General features: G+C 40.8%; 1 long non-coding RNA gene across 1 annotated transcript; it reads right to left on the bottom strand.

Annotated features, from left to right (window-relative positions):
* Window positions 1-7,515: 7,515 nt before the first annotated feature.
* Window positions 7,516-17,458, bottom strand: LOC120441227. The gene is made up of 6 exons (XR_005613895.1): window positions 17,383-17,458; window positions 17,033-17,245; window positions 8,354-8,397; window positions 7,930-8,076; window positions 7,756-7,832; window positions 7,516-7,532 (listed from the first exon to the last, which is right to left on the bottom strand). It is a non-coding gene; the product is annotated as an uncharacterized LOC120441227 (long non-coding RNA).
* Between the last annotated feature and the right edge of the window lie 3,667 nt (window positions 17,459-21,125).

Below are 21,125 nucleotides of genomic sequence, written 5' to 3'. Positions count from 1 at the left end.
TCGGTACCGGTACTAGTTTTGTTTTGTTGTGTTTATCCGCGACACCTTAAAGGCCGGTCCGTGAAAATATTGTCGGGCACAAACCGGTCCGTGGCGCAAAAAAGGTTGGGGACCGCTGCTATAAGACATTTATAAACAGCAAAGCCAGTCCTTGTTTCTCCTTTCAGCTATGCTGAAAGGTTACAAAAAATACAACAAAGCAGTTCAATAAAGATATATAAGTGGACAAAAAGTACTGGATTGATTAGAATGTAATCTCTTAGAAAAGGTGTGTTGAAAAATGACATAAAAATGTGTTGTCACTTCTTGTCACTTCTCTCCTCTAACTGCAGAGGGCGCTGCTGCTCAATTAGTGGAGACGGCTTTAGGAAACATTTCTAAAAGTGAGGCTTTGTTTTGTTTAAAACTAAAAACAAGCAAAAAAAACAACAACAACAAAAAACAAACAAGTAAAAAAAGGCGTAATGAGGGAAAAGTAGAGGGAAGAGGGAGGTCGTTTTTCATCAGTTTGAGAGCAGAAAAAAAAATTTAAATGGTCACAGTAGCCAAGGAGTATCAACTCAAAAAAACTCAAACTAAAACCAGGCGAGAAGTCCCACTCAAATATTGTATGCACAGGTGCGACAGAGGTGCTCTAGCACCAACCATCAGAGAGATCACTCTTTTCATATCTTCTTATTAAATGTAGCTAATGTCCGATAAACTGAAATCTGGGACATTACTTAAACTCACTAATTTAATTAAGGGATTTGTTTTAAATTATAACGTAAAAAAAAACAAAACAATACACAATGCAAGAAGGTTGTGCATGTAAATGTGCTGGCTGCTGTTTGCATGCTGTGTTCTCTGAGGGTGCTCCGGCTCCCTCTCACAGTCCAACAACTCGCTTTTTTAGGTTAATTGTCTATTCTTTTGGGAATTACAATCATTTATTGGGAATGTGATTCTGAGCGGTGAACTGTCAAGTGTGTACCCTGAGTTTTACATTATGGCAGCTGGGATAGTCTTCAACCCCCTCTCCAGCAACCCTTAAGTGCTTAAGAGGAAGGAAGAAGGAAAGGGAGGAAGGCAGAAGGAAAGGAGGGAAGGATAACTACACTTTATGATCTCAGCTGTGATTATTAAAGGTTTGTGCTTTCTAGACATTCCCTGTAATGGAAAGAGCAGAGGGGCACGGCACTGTGGAACTATCAAACAAAAGACCCCAGTGCTGATAAGGCAACATGCTGTCCATTACCACCAGTTATGAGGACATAAGGTAGGTGGAAAACTCATCTGATCCAGCCTCAGTCGCCCTAAATGAGAGTAAATGTGTTACTTTTCTTCAAGTCCTGTCATATTATTTTGTATGTACAAAAGTTTTAGAACAGAAATATCTTTATGCATGCTTAATCAACCAGGTAAGGGAATCCCAAAATGTTGATTCTGTTCAGCTGGACGTAATGTTTTCAGTGGGAGAAACGTTTCATCACTCTTCCAAGTGACTTCTTCAGTCTCAGCTGACTGCATGTTACCCCAACCTTATAAACAGTACATTTGCACAATGACTCAAACTAGCACCACTGAATGAACAATGGGTTGGTAGGTCAGTTCCTTGATCATTACAATGCAAATTTGAATGATCATTGATCAATGACCATTGATCAAAGGACATGGTTACCATTCACAGAGATTTGGGGAATGGCTGCAATCACCGGATTGTAAGATGATGAAAGCACAGAAATATTTAACTTAAAAAGATAAATCCAAATAGATTAAATCACTGTTCCCATTTTTTTACCTTCCTGAATTATAGCTACATTTTCAGGAGGGTAAAATTAGTACTTCTGTAATGGAAGTGCCCAAGGTGACTGAGAACCCATGATTGCAAGGTGACTGAGAAATGTTCCAAACTAAGAAATCATGTTTGTTAAATATGTGTAATTTATATGTTTTTTTTATTTATCCTTCTCCTTTTCTGTGGTTTTTCTTTCTATTTGTTTTATCTATTTAATCTTCTGTAAGGCACTTTGGTCCATTGTGGTTGTTTTGTGATTTGAGGCTGCCTTTAACAGCCGATTACGTGACAGCCAGGCGACAAAGGCTGCTCCAAATGTGACCCACAAATGCATCCTCCTTTTACCTGGATTTGAACGATGATTCGGGTGTATCCCTCGTGGCCCACCCTATCCCAGGATTCATAGCAGTGGCAGTGGATAATTTTTTGATTTAAGCTTGTTCTGCAGCCACAAGAGATAGGCACCTTGCAGTCGACAAAATCCTCTGTATGCCAGAGTTTTCTAGAGTCAAATGTGAGGCCATCTGTCCGACAGCTAAAGCTTCTCTTAAATTAGGTCATGCAACAGGATCATGACCCCAAGCACAGCAGCAAATCTACAGCATGGAAGTCCAGACCTCAACCTGACTGAAATGCTGTGTATAAAGGAATGCTTGCAAATGTCAATGAATTGAAGTTATTGCTGCTGACTGAAGGTTCTGTAAAATTCCTCAATCATAGAATGATTACGATATTGAACTAAAACAAATGCCTGAATCCTAAATTGCGGATATCCTATTATGGTGATCTAAAATGTAACACTAAATGTGATTAAAACACTAAAACACTGGACTCCTGGGCTGAACGACCATGAGAATCACCAACCCGAGGAAAACACACAATACATGAGTCCATGACAAAGACAATTCATTCTTGAATGAAGACATTGTTCAGACACATTTAAAATGCAGCCAATTGTGTTTATTATTAAATTATTGAGGAAATAGAGGGGAGGGGGGGGTGTTTAAGAAGAGGGTAAATTAAAGGGATAGAAAAGAGGAAAGAGATAGAGGACAGAAAACCCCAACAATCCCCTCTGAGCAAGCACTAGGTGCGACAGTGGATAGGAAAAACTCCCTTTAAAGGAAGAAACCTATGACAGAACCAGGCTCTAGAGGGGGCAGTCAACTGTCGGGACTGGTTGGGGGGTGAGGGTGAAAGAGAGAGAGGGGAGGGAGATGGGACAGTGTTTTTGCACTTCAAGAGGGTAAATTAAAGGGATAGAAAAGAGGAAAGAGAGGACAGAAAACCCCAACAATCCCCTCTGAGCAAGCACTAGGTGCGACAGTGGATAGGAAAAACTCCCTTTAAAGGAAGAAACCTATGACAGAACCAGGCTCTAGAGGGGGCAGTCAACTGTCGGGACTGGTTGGGGGTGAGGGTGAAAGAGAGAGAGGGGAGGAGATGGGACAGGTGTTAGGGGTTAAAGGGAAATAGGGAGGGAGAGGTGTCAGGTGGGAAAGGGAGGGACAGGATTGGAGAGATGAAAATTACGATGGAACAGAGGTGGAGGAAGGCGAGGTGACATCAGCAGCAGAAAACGTGAAAACGTAGAAAAAGCAGGAGTGTCCCTCCTCCAGAAGAAACAGGCGTTTTTCTTCTTTTCCATGAGCTTTTCATGAGCACTTTTTTTTTCTCTAGGATGAGGGTTCTTAACTCATCGATCATTTGTGTATTTTCCTTCTCAAGTTTCCTGCATGTTTTCTCCACTTCTTCTAATTTGGCTTGTTTTTCTTCCAGCCTTTCTTTCAGTTCGTTACATTTTGCCTCCTGCATTAGCTTTGCCTTGTGCATCTCTGTATAACACTGTTCTAATTTGTTGTGCGTGTCTTCTAGCTGCTGACTTCTCTCGATTTGTTGAAGTGTACACTGCAGGTCTTTGTTTGTTTTCTCTAGTTGCTGCTTTAACATCTGCACCTCAGTGTTTTTGCACTTCAAGTTGTTGGAAAGTTCCTCAAGTTCTGTGTTTTTCTCAGGATGTCATTGAGCTTACTCTGCATGTCTGAGCATTGTTTTTGCAGTGTTTTCTTTTCCCTCTCCAGTTCAGTTGTTTTGTTGTTCATTTTGTTATAACGTTCTTGCAGTTTTGGTTTTTCCTCTCAAAGTCCTGGAGAGTTTGTTTTCTTCTTTCTGCTTTATTTCCCGTTGTTCTTTGTCTTGAAGCAGCTCTTGATATTTCTGCAGTGTTTCATCAAGCTTTACCTGCTGCGCTCCGTATTTTTCCTGCATGCCTTGGAGTTGGCACTGCATGTCTCTCTGCTTTATGTCCAGCTTTTCTTTCTCTTCAAGGATTTCTTTATTTTTTGCAGAGCTTCATCAAGCATTACTTGCAAACCTTTGTTGTGTTTCTTGATGTTCTGAAGGTTGCAATCCAGATCTTTCTCTTTCATATCTTGCTGTTCTTTCTCTTGTTTGAAATCCTTATTTCTTTGCACTGTTTTATCGAACTTTATTTTCAGCGCTGTGTATTTTTCCTCCACGTCTTCAAGCTTGCAGTCCATTTCTTTCTGTTTAATTTCTTGTTGCTTTTTTTTCTTGAAGCAACTCTTTATTCTTGTTCAGTGTTTTATCATGCCTTGCCTGAAGCGCTTTGTACTTTTCCTCCATGCCTTGGAGTTTGCGCTGCTTTACGTCCATTTGCTCTTTTTCTTGGAGGAGTTCTTTATTTTTTGCAGAGCTTCATCGAGCTTTATTTGCAAGCCTTTGTTGTGTTTCTCCATGTCCTGAAGCTTGCAATCCGTATCTTCCTGTTTCATGGTCTGTTGCCCTTTCTTTTGAAGAAACTCAACCCTTCCTTTCAGCACTTTGTGATTTATCTCTGTGCCTTGGAGTTTTATGACCAGTTGTTTCTTCTCTTGGAGGATTTCTTTATTTTTTGCAAAGCTTCGTCAAGCTTTACTTGCAGCTCCTGAATCTTTTGTCCTTGTCCTGCTCGTTTTTCTTCTGTTGGAGGACTTCTTCTGTTGGTTTTTCTTGAGCTTTATTAAGCTTTGCTTGGAGCTCAAAGATCCTTCGCGCATGTCTAGGACTTCCATTTCTTTCTCCTTTTGAATATCTTCCTTTTCAACAAGCTGGCTGAACAATCTATGTACTTCAGCAGTCCTTCTCTCATATTCTTCTCTCAGGCACATAATCTCCGCTCGTTGTTCAAAAAAACTTTGCCAGACGTAATAGATGTACTCTGGCTGGGGCGGGTGTCGCGTATTGTGATTCTCCCTGAGATTTTTCTCATCCATTTCTTCCAAGCACATCTTCTGTAGTTGAATATTGTCCTCTTGATCGCAAAGAGGAGCGCTGGGCTTTACTATTTCTCTTTTGTTGTGTTTTTTCGGAGACATGTTAGAATCTGTAAACAGTGAACAGTGACTCTGAAAAGGATCCAAAAAAGGCTTCTCTGGTGAGCGTTTGAATGCTGCAAACGTAAATGCTGCGAATAACAGACTAAAAGTTGTTGTGTCTCACTCCTATTTAAGGGTTTTTAGGATCAAAGGATCAAAGGATCAAAGTGGTGGTAAGATTCTAAATGTGGGTGATGTCAAAACTCTGTAAGCCAATGAGGTTGTCACATGACATTTGTGGGAGGGCATTTTTACCTGGACAAATTATCAATAAAGTTTCAATCTCTGTAACAATGATGACAGTATAATTGTTATTGTTCAGCAGAACAACAAACAATTATATTGACAATTATATGTGTCCAGTATGTTGGCTGATTTTCTTTTACTTTTGCATTTGAAAATAAAAGTTGTCCTGATTTTAACACCATTACAAGAAGTGTTGTTAATTATTCATTTTGAATCATAATCAGGTTACCACAAATTGTTATTCTTAGTACTGCATACTTGCAGTGAAGAAGTTGTCCTAACAGTCATCTTAAGTAAACTGCACTCAATTTTTCTGGAGGCAATGAGTTTGCATAGTTTTTTTTTGAGTTCTGGGAACTACTTAGATTTTACAGTGCAGTAGTTTGAACATTTGTAATAACATTTCTGCAAACTGGAACAAACTTCTCCTTTTCTAGAACTGTTGCTAACACTTATGACATGAAAATGAATCGAGATGGAGTGATAAATGTTATTTTCTTGTTTTTTTTTTTATATCTAAAGTTTAAAAACAAAAATAGAAACTGTTACCTGGACTGCCTCAGCCCAGGTGATGTAATATTAGCAGACAGAGGGTTTGATGTTGCAGAATCTTTGGAGCTGTACCATGCTGAACTGAAGAGCCCAGCTTTCACCAAAGGGAAGAACTAACTGGCCCCTAGATTGCCCAATCAAATCTCTTAATGCCATCAGCCCTCCCTTCCTTCACTGTGCGCTCACCTTGTAGAAAAGAGTTGAGTGTGGAAGAAATGGCAAAAATGTGGAGCTGAAAAGCTAAGAGAGAAAAAGAAATTATAAATAAATCAACGTGTCAAATTAACTGACATGTTAGCTGTTGCAGCTCCTGCTGCATTTTATGTATCTATATTGTGTCTTTTTCATAATAAATAATAAAAACATGATTTATCCTCACTGTATGAACATTCTTGGAGTCCTTGAAGTCTCGTCATGGTGAAGTTACTCATGTGATGCGATGTTGTTATAATGGTCCAGCTGGTGTGTAGCTATCATATTAGAGTTCTCTTTCTTCTTCTGATTTTATAACATTTTTTGGTGATGGTGTCACATTTACAGTGGTTGCAACACTTGCACCTAAAGTGCCACCATAGTAACCACTGCATAAATGCAACACACTTGTTTTCTAACAGGAATCTGCAATCAGCCATTCCTTAAACTAAATCCTAACTTTGTCATTGAGCAAATTAAAAGAACAAAATCATGTTTGAACATAAACTGAGTATTTGCACGGACATGCTCAAATTCAAAGTCATCTTTTTGTCAAAAAAACATTTGGACAGGTCATACACAAGAATTTGTAATTGCAACGCTCCCACGGCCCTCGGTGTACACTAAACAACATAAACATAAAAAGATACAAATAAAATAAAAGTCTTATATACTATACATTACAATAAAATCTTATATAAACGACAGTATCCAACACAATCCAGGGTCAGAGGGCCCGGTGGCGCCAGTGTTCGGCAGCCTCGCCTCTGTCAGTGCGCCCAGGGTGGCTGAGGCTACAATGTAGCTTGCCATTCACCAGTGTGTGAATGTGTGTGTGAATGGATGGATGTAAAGCGCTTTGGGGTCCTTAGGGACTAGTAAAGCACTATACAAATACAGGCCATTTACCATTTACCATTTACAATCCAACTGTTTGATGGGAGAAATCACCTGTTTTTCATAGAACAGCAGGTAAGCTGTTCTCTGCCGCTGCTCATCATTGACGAACTCATCATCGTATGTTAGTCAGCAGTGTGTGACGTGGTCTCTTAGCATGGCCCCTGGCTACCACCGTGACCTGCTGGGGTACACGGCCTGGAAACTGGCTCATCTCTCTCATTGACTTCAGGACAACGCGGCTCATCATCTAAGGTCACCTTTTTCTTTGAGGAACACATCACCAGTTAGTTCACCAAAATGGATGACATAATGAGAATTTGAGTGTCAATCCTAACATTCAGACTCCACATGTTCCTATAACATCTGTTCACGTGTCACACTCGGCTCTGTAGAACGTACCGTGCAGAAAACAGCAGCGAGTTGGGAGGGCAGGAAACCTCTGTCTGGACACCAACGTCCTTGACTTCACATTTTCAGTGCTGATGGTACTGTTATAGAAAGACACAAACAGTGCAATCACAGTGATGAAATTACAGGAGAAGAAACACAAAGCAATCAATCAGCTTTAAATAGGAACACAGTAAAGGACCAAAACATCCTCAGACTGGCTGACGGGGTTAACACTGGACAAAACACAAAAGATTCTCCTTCATGATCCAAGAAGGAAGGAGTACCAGCAGAACTTGTTCAGACAGTAAAATAATATCGTACCTCTGTTGGGGTTCAGAAGGTGGCACGACCGTGTCTTCTGCCTTGTCTTCATTTTTGGGAAAAACCTTTGACTTTTTCTGCCAGTTACAAATAAATCCAGTTAAAAACAAATGATGCACAAATTCCTGCACCGTTTGTTTGTTCAGAGCTTATTCTCTGCAGTGGTAAACTCACCTCAAAAAAAAAAGCCATCTGCGCCACCAGGAAGCCTTCTTTGATTTGTTCGTCTGAGCCTCAGCTGGAGGTGAGACTGGTGCAGAAGAGGTGGCTGGAGTGTCAGGGGCCACATGTTCATCTGTGAGATCCTTTCGTGCACTCACACTGGAAAGATAACAGAGAAGATCAGTCTGCTGTAATGCACTCAAACTGCCCTCAGTGCCTCAAGAAAGTCAGCTAAACCGACTGCATGAAGCTGTGGACTCCACAGAGGAACAAATCTACAACTTACACAGTAAAACTGATTCAGCTCAAATATTCAGACAAATATTTACTTTCAAATGAGAAAACTGTGCATGCATGTTTATATGTGTATTTATAAATGTATACATAAACATAATTTTAAACATAGTAAAAATGTGACAGAGAGCAAAGATCGTACTTTTTCAGTGGGTCCTCTCCAACACCCACAGTATCCTCCTTTATCTGTTTCAAATAAATCAAACAGCATGTGATTTAATAAGAACTGCTGCACAAAAACAGCATTTTTTTTTTTTAAATATTAAAAAAACATGACAAATCAGGCTGTGCCTTTCTTCTTCTTAGAGTCCAGCAAAACATGTTTGCACTTTTGTTGTTTGAGCAAATAATCCGTAGAACTTGTAAAGGTTTTACAAAACACTTCGTCTTCTCTCTGCAATCTCCAACTCCGGTTTGCAAAAGTCTGAAAGTGTGTGAACTTACAGTCCTCAAAATGTGACACCTACAGAATGTGTTTGAGTTAGCAGGTAACAAACATAACCATGGTTACCATAGTGATAATAATAAACTTTATAATGTGTTGCTAACATTTTGGTTGTTGTGATGATTCAAATTTGTTCAGTAAACCTCATCAACATGAACATGTGTTGACATTGGCATATATTTGGATCTCATCAGTAGCGGTTTTAGATACGGGCGACACGGGCGGTTGCCCGGGCGGCATCGTGATGGGGGCGGCATCACGGGCATCAAAAAAAAAAAAAAAAAAAAATGCTCGTACTCATGCTGCTCCGACGGCAGCCAGCGCATATTGGGAATGTCATAGGCACCGATCGGTTTTCTATCGCCCATTTGATGGGAGTAGGGCGCCCTCCGTTTGCGAGGTGCGCCTGCTGCTGCTATGCACTGCTTATGGGGATTCTCTGGCTGGCTGGAGCAGCATCTAATAACCAACTCGCAAAATAAAACAAAATAAAAACAAAACAACAAACACGAAAACACCGGACATTATGATACAGACTTATAATTTGCACTGATGTTTTTTCGAAATTCTATACACGAAAACTGAGCGCGAGAGCCCTCGGTGCGCCTGCGCGCTGCTGAAGTCAAAGTAAACTTTATTGTCATCTCCGCTACATACAGTCCAGTATATAGAGAGACGCAGTCCTAGCCTGTTTGGCGCCCTGGTCGAACACTCCTCTGCCCCCCCACACACACACAAAACATGTTAAGGATTGTACATTAACATAAAACTGTTGTCCACACACACATATGAAGAGAGAGAGAGAGTATACATAGTATGCAAACGGCTACCAAACAGCCATCATAATTCGTCATACAATGAGAACAGGACAAATCAACAACTGACAATGACTAATTAATATTAAAATCTGTAACATAATGTATTGTTTGGAGTTTAGTCTGTTACTGTTACTATTTTTACCATTTCTTCTTGGGGCAACTGTAACCCACATTATTTCCTTAGGGATTAATAAAGTATTCTGATTCTGATTGTTTCAGGATGACCTGCCATTATCCAATGACACATCTGTTTACCTGTATCATTTGTTCGTTTCTTCTCCTCTTCTTTTCTCTTTTTCTAAACTGAGCACCTGATGGCTTTGAACTTTTCTTGTCCATCTTCCATTGGTTTTAATTTTGCACTCCAGTATGAACACCCATCCCTCAACCAGAGGATCACCACAACATAACCTAAGGCTACGTTCACACTGCAGGCGAAAGCGCATCAAATCCGATTTTTTTGACCCTATGTGACCCATATCCGATCATGGTATGACAGTGTGAACGGCACAAATCCGATATTTTCAAATCCGATCTGGGTCACTTTCGTATGTGGTCCTGAATCCGATACATATCCGATGTTTTAGAAAGCGACTGCTGTGTGAACGGTCAAGTCGCATTAAATCCGTCTTTTGCGTCACTGACACAAGACAGACGCCAATTATCAGCGCCGGAGAAGCGCCCGATAGGACATCGCGAACGATTTCTTGCCATCCGGCTGTGGCGTGTCCAGCGGGGTGGCCTGGGGAGGCACAGACCACCCCCAACCAGACTGGCCACCCAGGTGCCACCCGAAGCCAAAACAATAAAATCCAATGAAATATCAAATGTACGATTATGTTTTCACAGTGAAGCTCAGATATCCGAGTGTAAGTGAATGCAGCATCGGCTATGAGGATCATGTTAGCAAAGGTTGGAGAGCCAAGCACGAAAGACAGCACCACAGAAAACAGTTTTTCGGCGAAAGATTAACAGTTTAACATAGCTGGACTGGCCATCGAGCATGGCGGAGCTTCCACGGCGGCTAGCAGGTGGATGAGGGAAGGGTAGGCAGGAGGAGGAGAGACCCGAGGCAGCCGCTGGTCAGAGCGTCAGGTGAACTGAACTTCAGGTAAGAAGTTATGACCTGCAGTCTATCTGGGTCAGATATAAACCAAGTTTAGGTGGAGTTTATTTTCCTTGTGCTGACTCTTTACAGTCAGTTACAATAACTCTTACTGCGTACTAGCTAGCATGACGGAGTTTATATACAGCTGGGTGGGTGCTGTGATGTTACTGATGGTGAACTTTATTTTATTCATAAGGTTAGTTAGTAGAGTTGCCAACGGCTCCTTAAAAATGGAATGGTCCCACATTCAGAGACAATATTACAGGTTTTGTATTGAGCTGAAAAGGAACACAGTTTGTCCCGGACTTCAGCTACAATGAAAAAGACACAAAGCTGGATTTATTCTGTTTACACGCTGCACAGCTGATTCTTCTTCTCTCATTCTCTCCCCCTCCCTCTCCTGTCTCTACTTCAATCATGAAACTGATCAATGATCAGCTGATCGGCTTTTCTTTCTTGTTTGTTTATCGCCGGCTTTGCGCCAGTTTTGTGTTGTCGGCTTTTCATTAAAGCTTAAACACCAAATGAAAGGTCATATAAATGTCACGCATGACCTGCAAATGCTGCCGATATCTCATGTACTGTCTCATATCACACATAAAAACGTTCCACACGTGCGTTTGAGGTTTAAAGTAGCAGAAAAAATATTCACAAACGTGTAGATTTATATTTACACAAATATAAGTAGACCTGTAGACTTGAAACTCCAATTTTACTCATCGCTTTAATTTTTACAAATTAAAGCCTCTTAAATCGGTGACTACAGTATCTCCAAAAGTTGAATCTGTTCATCTGGACATAGCGTTTTGTGGGAGAAACGTTTTCGTCACTCATCCAAGTGACTTCTTCAGTCTCAGCTGACTGCATGTTACCCCAACCTTATAAACAGTACATTTGCACAATGACTCAAACTAGCACCACTGAATGAACAATGGGTTGGTAGGTCAGTTCCTTGATCATTACAATGCAAATTTGAATGATCATTGATCAATGACCATTGATCAAAGGACATGGTTACCATTCACAGAGATTTGGGGAATGGCTGCAATCACCGGATTGTAAGATGATGAAAGCACAGAAATATTTAACTTAAAAAGATAAATCCAAATAGATTAAATCACTGTTCCATTTTTTTTACCTTCCTGAATTATAGCTACATTTTCAGGAGGGTAAAATTAGTACTTCTGTAATGGAAGTGCCCAAGGTGACTGAGAACCCATGATTGCAAGGTGACTGAGAAATGTTCCAAACTAAGAAATCATGTTTGTTAAATATGTGTAATTTATATGTTTTTTTATTTATCCTTCTCCTTTTCTGTGGTTTTTCTTTCTATTTGTTTTATCTATTTAATCTTCTGTAAGGCACTTTGGTCCATTGTGGTTGTTTTGTGATTTGGAGGCTGCCTTTAACAGCCGATTACGTGACAGCCAGGCGACAAAGGCTGCTCCAAATGTGACCCACAAATGCATCCTCCTTTTACCTGGATTTGAACGATGATTCGGGTGTATCCCTCGTGGCCCACCCTATCCCAGGATTCATAGCAGTGGCAGTGGATAATTTTTGATTTAAGCTTGTTCTGCAGCCACAAGAGATAGGCACCTTGCAGTCGACAAAATCCTCTGTATGCCAGAGTTTTCTAGAGTCAAATGTGAGGCCATCTGTCCGACAGCTAAAGCTTCTCTTAAATTAGGTCATGCAACAGGATCATGACCCCAAGCACAGCAAGCAAATCTACAGCATGGAAGTCCAGACCTCAACCTGACTGAAATGCTGTGTATAAAGGAATGCTTGCAAATGTCAATGAATTGAAGTTATTGCTGCTGACTGAAGGTTCTGTAAAATTCCTCAATCATAGAATGATTACGATATTGAACTAAAACAAATGCCTGAATCCTAAATTGCGGATATCCTATTATGGTGATCTAAAATGTAACACTAAATGTGATTAAAACACTAAAACACTGGACTCCTGGGCTGAACGACCATGAGAATCACCAACCCGAGGAAAACACACAATACATGAGTCCATGACAAAGACAATTCATTCTTGAATGAAGACATTGTTCAGACACATTTAAAATGCAGCCAATTGTGTTTATTATTAAATTATTGAGGAAATAGAGGGGAGGGGGGGGGTGTTTAAGAAGAGGGTAAATTAAAGGGATAGAAAAGAGGAAAGAGATAGAGGACAGAAAACCCCAACAATCCCTCTGAGCAAGCACTAGGTGCGACAGTGGATAGGAAAAACTCCCTTTAAAGGAAGAAACCTATGACAGAACCAGGCTCTAGAGGGGCAGTCAACTGTCGGGACTGGTTGGGGGTGAGGGTGAAAGAGAGAGAGGGAGGGAGATGGGACAGTGTTTTGCACTTCAAGAGGGTAAATTAAAGGGATAGAAAAGAGGAAAGAGGACAGAAAACCCCAACAATCCCTCTGAGCAAGCACTAGGTGCGACAGTGGATAGGAAAAACTCCCTTTAAAGGAAGAAACCTATGACAGAACCAGGCTCTAGAGGGGCAGTCAACTGTCGGGACTGGTTGGGGGGTGAGGGTGAAAGAGAGAGAGAGGGGAGGGAGATGGGACAGGTGTTAGGGGTTAAAGGGAAATAGGGGAGGGAGAGGTGTCAGGTGGGAAAGGGAGGGGACAGGATTGGAGAGGTGAAAATTACGATGGAACAGAGGTGGAGGAAGACGAGGTGACATCAGCAGCAGAAAACGTAGAAAACGTAGAAAAAGCAGGAGTGTCCCTCCTCCAGAAGAAAGGAGGCGTTTTTCTTCTTTTCCATGAGCTTTTCATGAGCACTTTTTTTCTCTAGGATGAGGGTTCTTAACTCATCGATCATTTGTGTATTTTCCTTCTCAAGTTTCCTGCATGTTTTCTCCACTTCTTCTAATTTGGCTTGTTTTTCTTCCAGCCTTTCTTTCAGTTCGTTACATTTTGCCTCCTGCATTAGCTTTGCCTTGTGCATCTCTGTATAACACTGTTCTAATTTGTTGTGCGTGTCTTCTAGCTGCTGACTTCTCTCGATTTGTTGAAGTGTACACTGCAGGTCTTTGTTTTGTTTCTCTAGTTGCTGCTTTAACATCTGCACCTCAGTGTTTTTGCACTTCAAGTTGTTGGAAAGTTCCTCAAGTTCTGTGTTTTTTCTCAGGATGTCATTGAGCTTACTCTGCATGTCTGAGCATTGTTTTTGCAGTGTTTTCTTTTCCCTCTCCAGTTCAGTTGTTTTGTTGTTCATTTTGTTATAACGTTCTTGCAGTTTTTGGTTTTTCCTCTCAAAGTCCTGGAGAGTTTGTTTTTCTTCTTTCTGCTTTATTTCCCGTTGTTCTTTGTCTTGAAGCAGCTCTTGATATTTCTGCAGTGTTTCATCAAGCTTTACCTGCTGCGCTCCGTATTTTTCCTGCATGCCTTGGAGTTGGCACTGCATGTCTCTCTGCTTTATGTCCAGCTTTTCTTTCTCTTCAAGGATTTCTTTATTTTTTTGCAGAGCTTCATCAAGCATTACTTGCAAACCTTTGTTGTGTTTCTTGATGTTCTGAAGGTTGCAATCCAGATCTTTCTCTTTCATATCTTGCTGTTCTTTCTCTTGTTTGAAATCCTTATTTCTTTGCACTGTTTTATCGAACTTTATTTTCAGCGCTGTGTTTTTTCCTCCACGTCTTCAAGCTTGCAGTCCATTTCTTTCTGTTTAATTTCTTGTTGCTTTTTTTTCTTGAAGCAACTCTTTATTCTTGTTCAGTGTTTTATCATGCCTTGCCTGAAGCGCTTTGTACTTTTCCTCCATGCCTTGGAGTTTTGCGCTGCTTTACGTCCATTTGCTCTTTTTCTTGGAGGAGTTCTTTATTTTTTGCAGAGCTTCATCGAGCTTTATTTGCAAGCCTTTGTTGTGTTTCTCCATGTCCTGAAGCTTGCAATCCGTATCTTCCTGTTTCATGGTCTGTTGCCCTTTCTTTTGAAGAAACTCAACCCTTCCTTTCAGCACTTTGTGATTTATCTCTGTGCCTTGGAGTTTTATGACCAGTTGTTTCTTCTCTTGGAGGATTTCTTTATTTTTTGCAAAGCTTCGTCAAGCTTTACTTGCAGCTCCTGAATCTTTTGTCCTTGTCCTGCTCGTTTTTTCTTCTGTTGGAGGACTTCTTCTGTTGGTTTTTCTTGAGCTTTATTAAGCTTTGCTTGGAGCTCAAAGATCCTTCGCGCATGTCTAGGACTTCCATTTCTTTCTCCTTTTGAATATCTTCCTTTTCAACAAGCTGGCTGAACAATCTATGTACTTCAGCAGTCCTTCTCTCATATTCTTCTCTCAGGCACATAATCTCCGCTCGTTGTTCAAAAAACTTTGCCAGGCGTAATAGATGTACTCTGGCTGGGGCGGGTGTCGCGTATTGTGATTCTCCTGAGATTTTTCTCATCCATTTCTTCCAAGCACATCTTCTGTAGTTGAATATTGTCCTCTTGATCGCAAAGAGGAGCGCTGGGCTTTACTATTTTCTTTTTTGTTGTGTTTTTCGGAGACATGTTAGAATCTGTAAACAGTGAACAGTGACTCTGAAAAGGATCCAAAAAGGCTTCTCTGGTGAGCGTTTGAATGCTGCAAACGTAAATGCTGCGAATAACAGACTAAAAGTTGTTGTGTCTCACTCCTATTTAAGGGTTTTAGGATCAAAGGATCAAAGGATCAAAGTGGTGGTAAGATTCTAAATGTGGGTGATGTCAAAACTCTGTAAGCCAATGAGGTTGTCACATGACATTTGTGGGAGGGCATTTTTACCTGGACAAATTATCAATAAAGTTTCAATCTCTGTAACAATGATGACAGTATAATTGTTATTGTTCAGCAGAACAACAAACAATTATATTGACAATTATATGTGTCCAGTATGTTGGCTGATTTTCTTTTACTTTTGCATTTGAAAATAAAAGTTGTCCTGATTTTAACACCATTACAAGAAGTGTTGTTAATTATTCATTTTGAATCATAATCAGGTTACCACAAATTGTTATTCTTAGTACTGCATACTTGCAGTGAAGAAGTTGTCCTAACAGTCATCTTAAGTAAACTGCACTCAATTTTTCTGGAGGCAATGAGTTTGCATAGTTTTTTTGAGTTCTGGGAACTACTTAGATTTTACAGTGCAGTAGTTTGAACATTTGTAATAACATTTCTGCAAACTGGAACAAACTTCTCCTTTTCTAGAACTGTTGCTAACACTTATGACATGAAAATGAATCGAGATGGAGTGATAAATGTTATTTTTCTTGTTTTTTTTTATATCTAAAGTTTAAAAACAAAAATAGAAACTGTTACCTGGACTGCCTCAGCCCAGGTGATGTAATATTAGCAGACAGAGGGTTTGATGTTGCAGAATCTTTGGAGCTGTACCATGCTGAACTGAAGAGCCCAGCTTTCACCAAAGGGAAGAACTAACTGGCCCCTAGATTGCCCAATCAAATCTCTTAATGCCATCAGCCTCCCCTTCCTTCACTGTGCGCTCACCTTGTAGAAAAGAGTTGAGTGTGGAAGAAATGGCAAAAATGTGGAGCTGAAAAGCTAAGAGAGAAAAAGAAATTATAAATAAATCAACGTGTCAAATTAACTGACATGTTAGCTGTTGCAGCTCCTGCTGCATTTTATGTATCTATATTGTGTCTTTTTCATAATAAATAATAAAAAACATGATTTATCCTCACTGTATGAACATTCTTGGAGTCCTTGAAGTCTCGTCATGGTGAAGTTACTCATGTGATGCGATGTTGTTATAATGGTCCAGCTGGTGTGTAGCTATCATATTAGAGTTCTCTTTCTTCTTCTGATTTTATAACATTTTTTGGTGATGGTGTCACATTTACAGTGGTTGCAACACTTGCACCTAAAGTGCCACCATAGTAACCACTGCATAAATGCAACACACTTGTTTTCTAACAGGAATCTGCAATCAGCCATTCCTTAAACTAAATCCTAACTTTGTCATTGAGCAAATTAAAAGAACAAAATCATGTTTGAACATAAACTGAGTATTTGCACGGACATGCTCAAATTCAAAGTCATCTTTTGTCAAAAAAAACATTTGGACAGGTCATACACAAGAATTTGTAATTGCAACGCTCCCACGGCCCTCGGTGTACACTAAACAACATAAACATAAAAGATACAAATAAAATAAAAGTCTTATATACTATACATTACAATAAAATCTTATATAAACGACAGTATCCAACACAATCCAGGGTCAGAGGGCCCGGTGGCGCCAGTGTTCGGCAGCCTCGCCTCTGTCAGTGCGCCCCAGGGTGGCTGAGGCTACAATGTAGCTTGCCATTCACCAGTGTGTGAATGTGTGTGTGAATGGATGGATGTAAAGCGCTTTGGGGTCCTTAGGGACTAGTAAAGCACTATACAAATACAGGCCATTTACCATTTACCATTTACAATCCAACTGTTTGATGGGAGAAATCACCTGTTTTTCATAGAACAGCAGGTAAGCTGTTCTCTGCCACTGCTCATCATTGACGAACTCATCATCGTATGTTAGTCAGCAGTGTGTGACGTGGTCTCTTAGCATGGCCCCCTGGCTACCACCGTGACCTGCTGGGGTACACGGCCTGGAAACTGGCTCATCTCTCTCATTGACTTCAGGACAACGCGGCTCATCATCTAAGGTCACCTTTTTCTTTGAGGAACACATCACCAGTTAGTTCAACCAAAATGGATGACATAATGAGAATTTGAGTGTCAATCCTAACATTCAGACTCCACATGTTCCTATAACATCTGTTCACGTGTCACACTCGGCTCTGTAGAACGTACCGTGCAGAAAAACAGCAGCGAGTTGGGAGGGCAGGAAACCTCTGTCTGGACACCAACGTCCTTGACTTCACATTTTCAGTGCTGATGGTACTGTTATAGAAAGACACAAACAGTGCAATCACAGTGATGAAATTACAGGAGAAGAAACACAAAGCAATCAATCAGCTTTAAATAGGAACACAGTAAAAGGACCAAAACATCCTCAGACTGGCTGACGGGGTTAACACTGGACAAAACACAAAAGATTCTCCTTCATGATCCAAGAAGGAAGGAGTACCAGCAGAACTTGTTCAGACAGTAAAATAATATCGTTACCTCTGTTGGGGTTCAGAAGGTGGCACGACCGTGTCTTCTGCCTTGTCTTCATTTTTGGAAAAACCTTTGACTTTTCTGCCAGTTACAAATAAATCCAGTTAAAACAAATGATGCACAAATTCCTGCACCGTTTGTTTGTTCAGAGCTTATTCTCTGCAGTGGTAAACTCACCTCAAAAAAAAAAAGCCATCTGCGCCACCAGGAAGCCTTCTTTGATTTGTTCGTCTGAGCCTCAGCTGGAGGTGAGACTGGTGCAGAAGAGGTGGCTGGAGTGTCAGGGGCCACATGTTCATCTGTGAGATCCTTTCGTGCACTCACACTGGAAAGATAACAGAGAAGATCAGTCTGCTGTAATGCACTCAAACTGCCCTCAGTGCCTCAAGAAAGTCAGCTAAACCGACTGCATGAAGCTGTGGACTCCACAGAGGAACAAATCTACAACTTACACAGTAAAAACTGATTCAGCTCAAATATTCAGACAAATATTTACTTTCAAATGAGAAAACTGTGCATGCATGTTTATATGTGTATTTATAAATGTATACATAAACATAATTTTAAACATAGTAAAAATGTGACAGAGAGCAAAGATCGTACTTTTCAGTGGGTCCTCTCCAACACCCACAGTATCCTCCTTTATCTGTTTCAAATAAATCAAACAGCATGTGATTTAATAAGAACTGCTGCACAAAAACAGCATTTTTTTTTTAAATATTATTAAAAAACATGACAAATCAGGCTGTGCCTTTCTTCTTCTTAGAGTCCAGCAAAACATGTTTGCACTTTTGTTGTTTGAGCAAATAATCCGTAGAACTTGTAAAGGTTTTACAAAACACTTCGTCTTCTCTCTGCAATCTCCAACTCCGGTTTGCAAAAGTCTGAAAGTGTGTGAACTTACAGTCCTCAAAATGTGACACCTACAGAATGTGTTTGAGTTAGCAGGTAACAAACATAACCATGGTTACCATAGTGATAATAATAAACTTTATAATGTGTTGCTAACATTTTGGTTGTTGTGATGATTCAAATTTGTTCAGTAAACCTCATCAACATGAACATGTGTTGACATTGGCATATATTTGGATCTCATCAGTAGCGGTTTTAGATACGGGCGACACGGGCGGTTGCCGGGCGGCATCGTGATGGGGGCGGCATCACGGGCATCGGCAAAAAAAAAAAAAAAAAAAAAATGCTCGTACTCATGCTGCTCCGACGGCAGCCAGCGCATATTGGGAATGTCATAGGCACCGATCGGTTTTCTATCGCCCATTTGATGGGAGTAAGGGCGCCCTCCGTTTGCGAGGTGCGCCTGCTGCTCTTATGCACTGCTTGCGGGGATTCTCTGGCTGGCTGGAGCAGCATCTAATAACCAACTCGCAAAAATAAAACAAAATAAAAACAAAACAACAAACACGAAAACACCGGACATTATGATACAGACTTATAATTTGCACTGATGTTTTTTCGAAATTCTATACACGAAAACTGAGCGCGAGAGCCCTCTCGTGCGCCTGCTGCGCTGCTGAAGTCAAAGTAAACTTTATTGTCATCTCCGCTACATACAGTCCAGTATATAGAGAGACGCAGTCCTAGCCTGTTTGGCGCCCTGGTCGAACACTCCCTCTGCCCCACACACACACAAAACATGTTAAGGATTGTACATTAACATAAAACTGTTGTCCACACACACATATGAAGAGAGAGAGAGTATACATAGTATGCAAACGGCTACCAAACAGCCATCATAATTCGTCATACAATGAGAACAGGACAAATCAACAACTGACAATGACTAATTAATATTAAAATCTGTAACATAATGTATTGTTTGGAGTTTAGTCTGTTACTGTTACTATTTTTACCATTTCTTCTTGGGGCAACTGTAACCCACATTATTTCCTTAGGGATTAATAAAGTATTCTGATTCTGATTGTTTCAGGATGACCTGCCATTATCCAATGACACATCTGTTTACCTGTATCATTTGTTCGTTTCTTCTCCTCTTCTTTTCTCTTTTTCTAAACTGAGCACCTGATGGCTTTGAACTTTTCTTGTCCATCTTCCATTGGTTTTAATTTTGCACTCCAGTATGAACACCCATCCCTCAACCAGAGGATCACCACAACATAACCTAAGGCTACGTTCACACTGCAGGCGAAAGCGCATCAAATCCGATTTTTTGACCCTATGTGACCCATATCCGATCATGGTATGACAGTGTGAACGGCACAAATCCGATATTTTCAAATCCGATCTGGGTCACTTTCGTATGTGGTCCTGAATCCGATACATATCCGATGTTTTAGAAAGCGACTGCTGTGTGAGCGGTCAAGTCGCATTAAATCCGTCTTTTGCGTCACTGACACAAGACAGACGCCAATTATCAGCGCCCGAGAAGCGCCCGATAGGACATCGCGAACGATTTCTTGCCATCCGGCTGTGGCGTGTCCAGCGGGGTGGCCTGGGAGGCACAGACCACCCCCAACCAGACTGGCCACCCAGGTGCCACCCGAAGCCAAAACAATAAAATCCAATGAAATATCAAATGTACGATTATGTTTTCACAGTGAAGCTCAGATATCCGAGTGTAAGTGAATGCAGCATCGGCTATGAGGATCATGTTAGCAAAGGTTGGAGAGCCAAGCACGAAAAGACAGCACCACAGAAAACAGTTTTTCGTGAAAGATTAACAGTTTAACATAGCTGGACTGGCCATCGAGCATGGCGGAGCTTCCACGGCGGCTAGCAGGTGGATGAGGGAAGGGTAGGCAGGAGGAGGGAGACCCGAGGCAGCCGCTGGTCAGGCGTCAGGTGAACTGAACTTCAGGTAAGAAGTTATGACCTGCAGTCTATCTGGGTCAGATATAAACCAAGTTTAGGTGGAGTTTATTTTCCTTGTGCTGACTCTTTACAGTCAGTTACAATAACTCTTACTGCGTACTAGCTAGCATGACGGAGTTTGTATACAGCTGGGTGGGTGCTGTGATGTTACTGATGGTGAACTTTATTTTATTCATAAGGTTAGTTAGTAGAGTTGCCAACGGCTCCTTAAAAATGGAATGGTCCCACATTCAGAGACAATATTACAGGTTTTGTATTGAGCTGAAAAGGAACACAGTTTGTCCCGGACTTCAGCTACAATGAAAAAGACACAAAGCTGGATTTATTCTGTTTACACGCTGCACAGCTGATTCTTCTTCTCTCATTCTCTCCCCTCCTCTCCTGTCTCTACTTCAATCATGAAACTGATCAATGATCAGCTGATCGGCTTTTTCTTTCTTGTTTGTTTATCGCCTGCTTTGCGCCAGTTTTGTGTTGTCGGCTTTTCATTAAAGCTTAAACACCAAATGAAAGGTCATATAAATGTCACGCATGACCTGCAAATGCTGCCGATATCTCATGTACTGTCTCATATCACACATAAAAAC

Source organism: Oreochromis aureus, linkage group 7 (assembly GCF_013358895.1).
Source record: "Oreochromis aureus strain Israel breed Guangdong linkage group 7, ZZ_aureus, whole genome shotgun sequence".
Lineage (NCBI taxonomy): Eukaryota > Metazoa > Chordata > Actinopteri > Cichliformes > Cichlidae > Oreochromis > Oreochromis aureus.
Note: the sequence above shows the minus strand (reverse complement) of the source record. Positions and strands in the feature narration are given on the sequence as shown.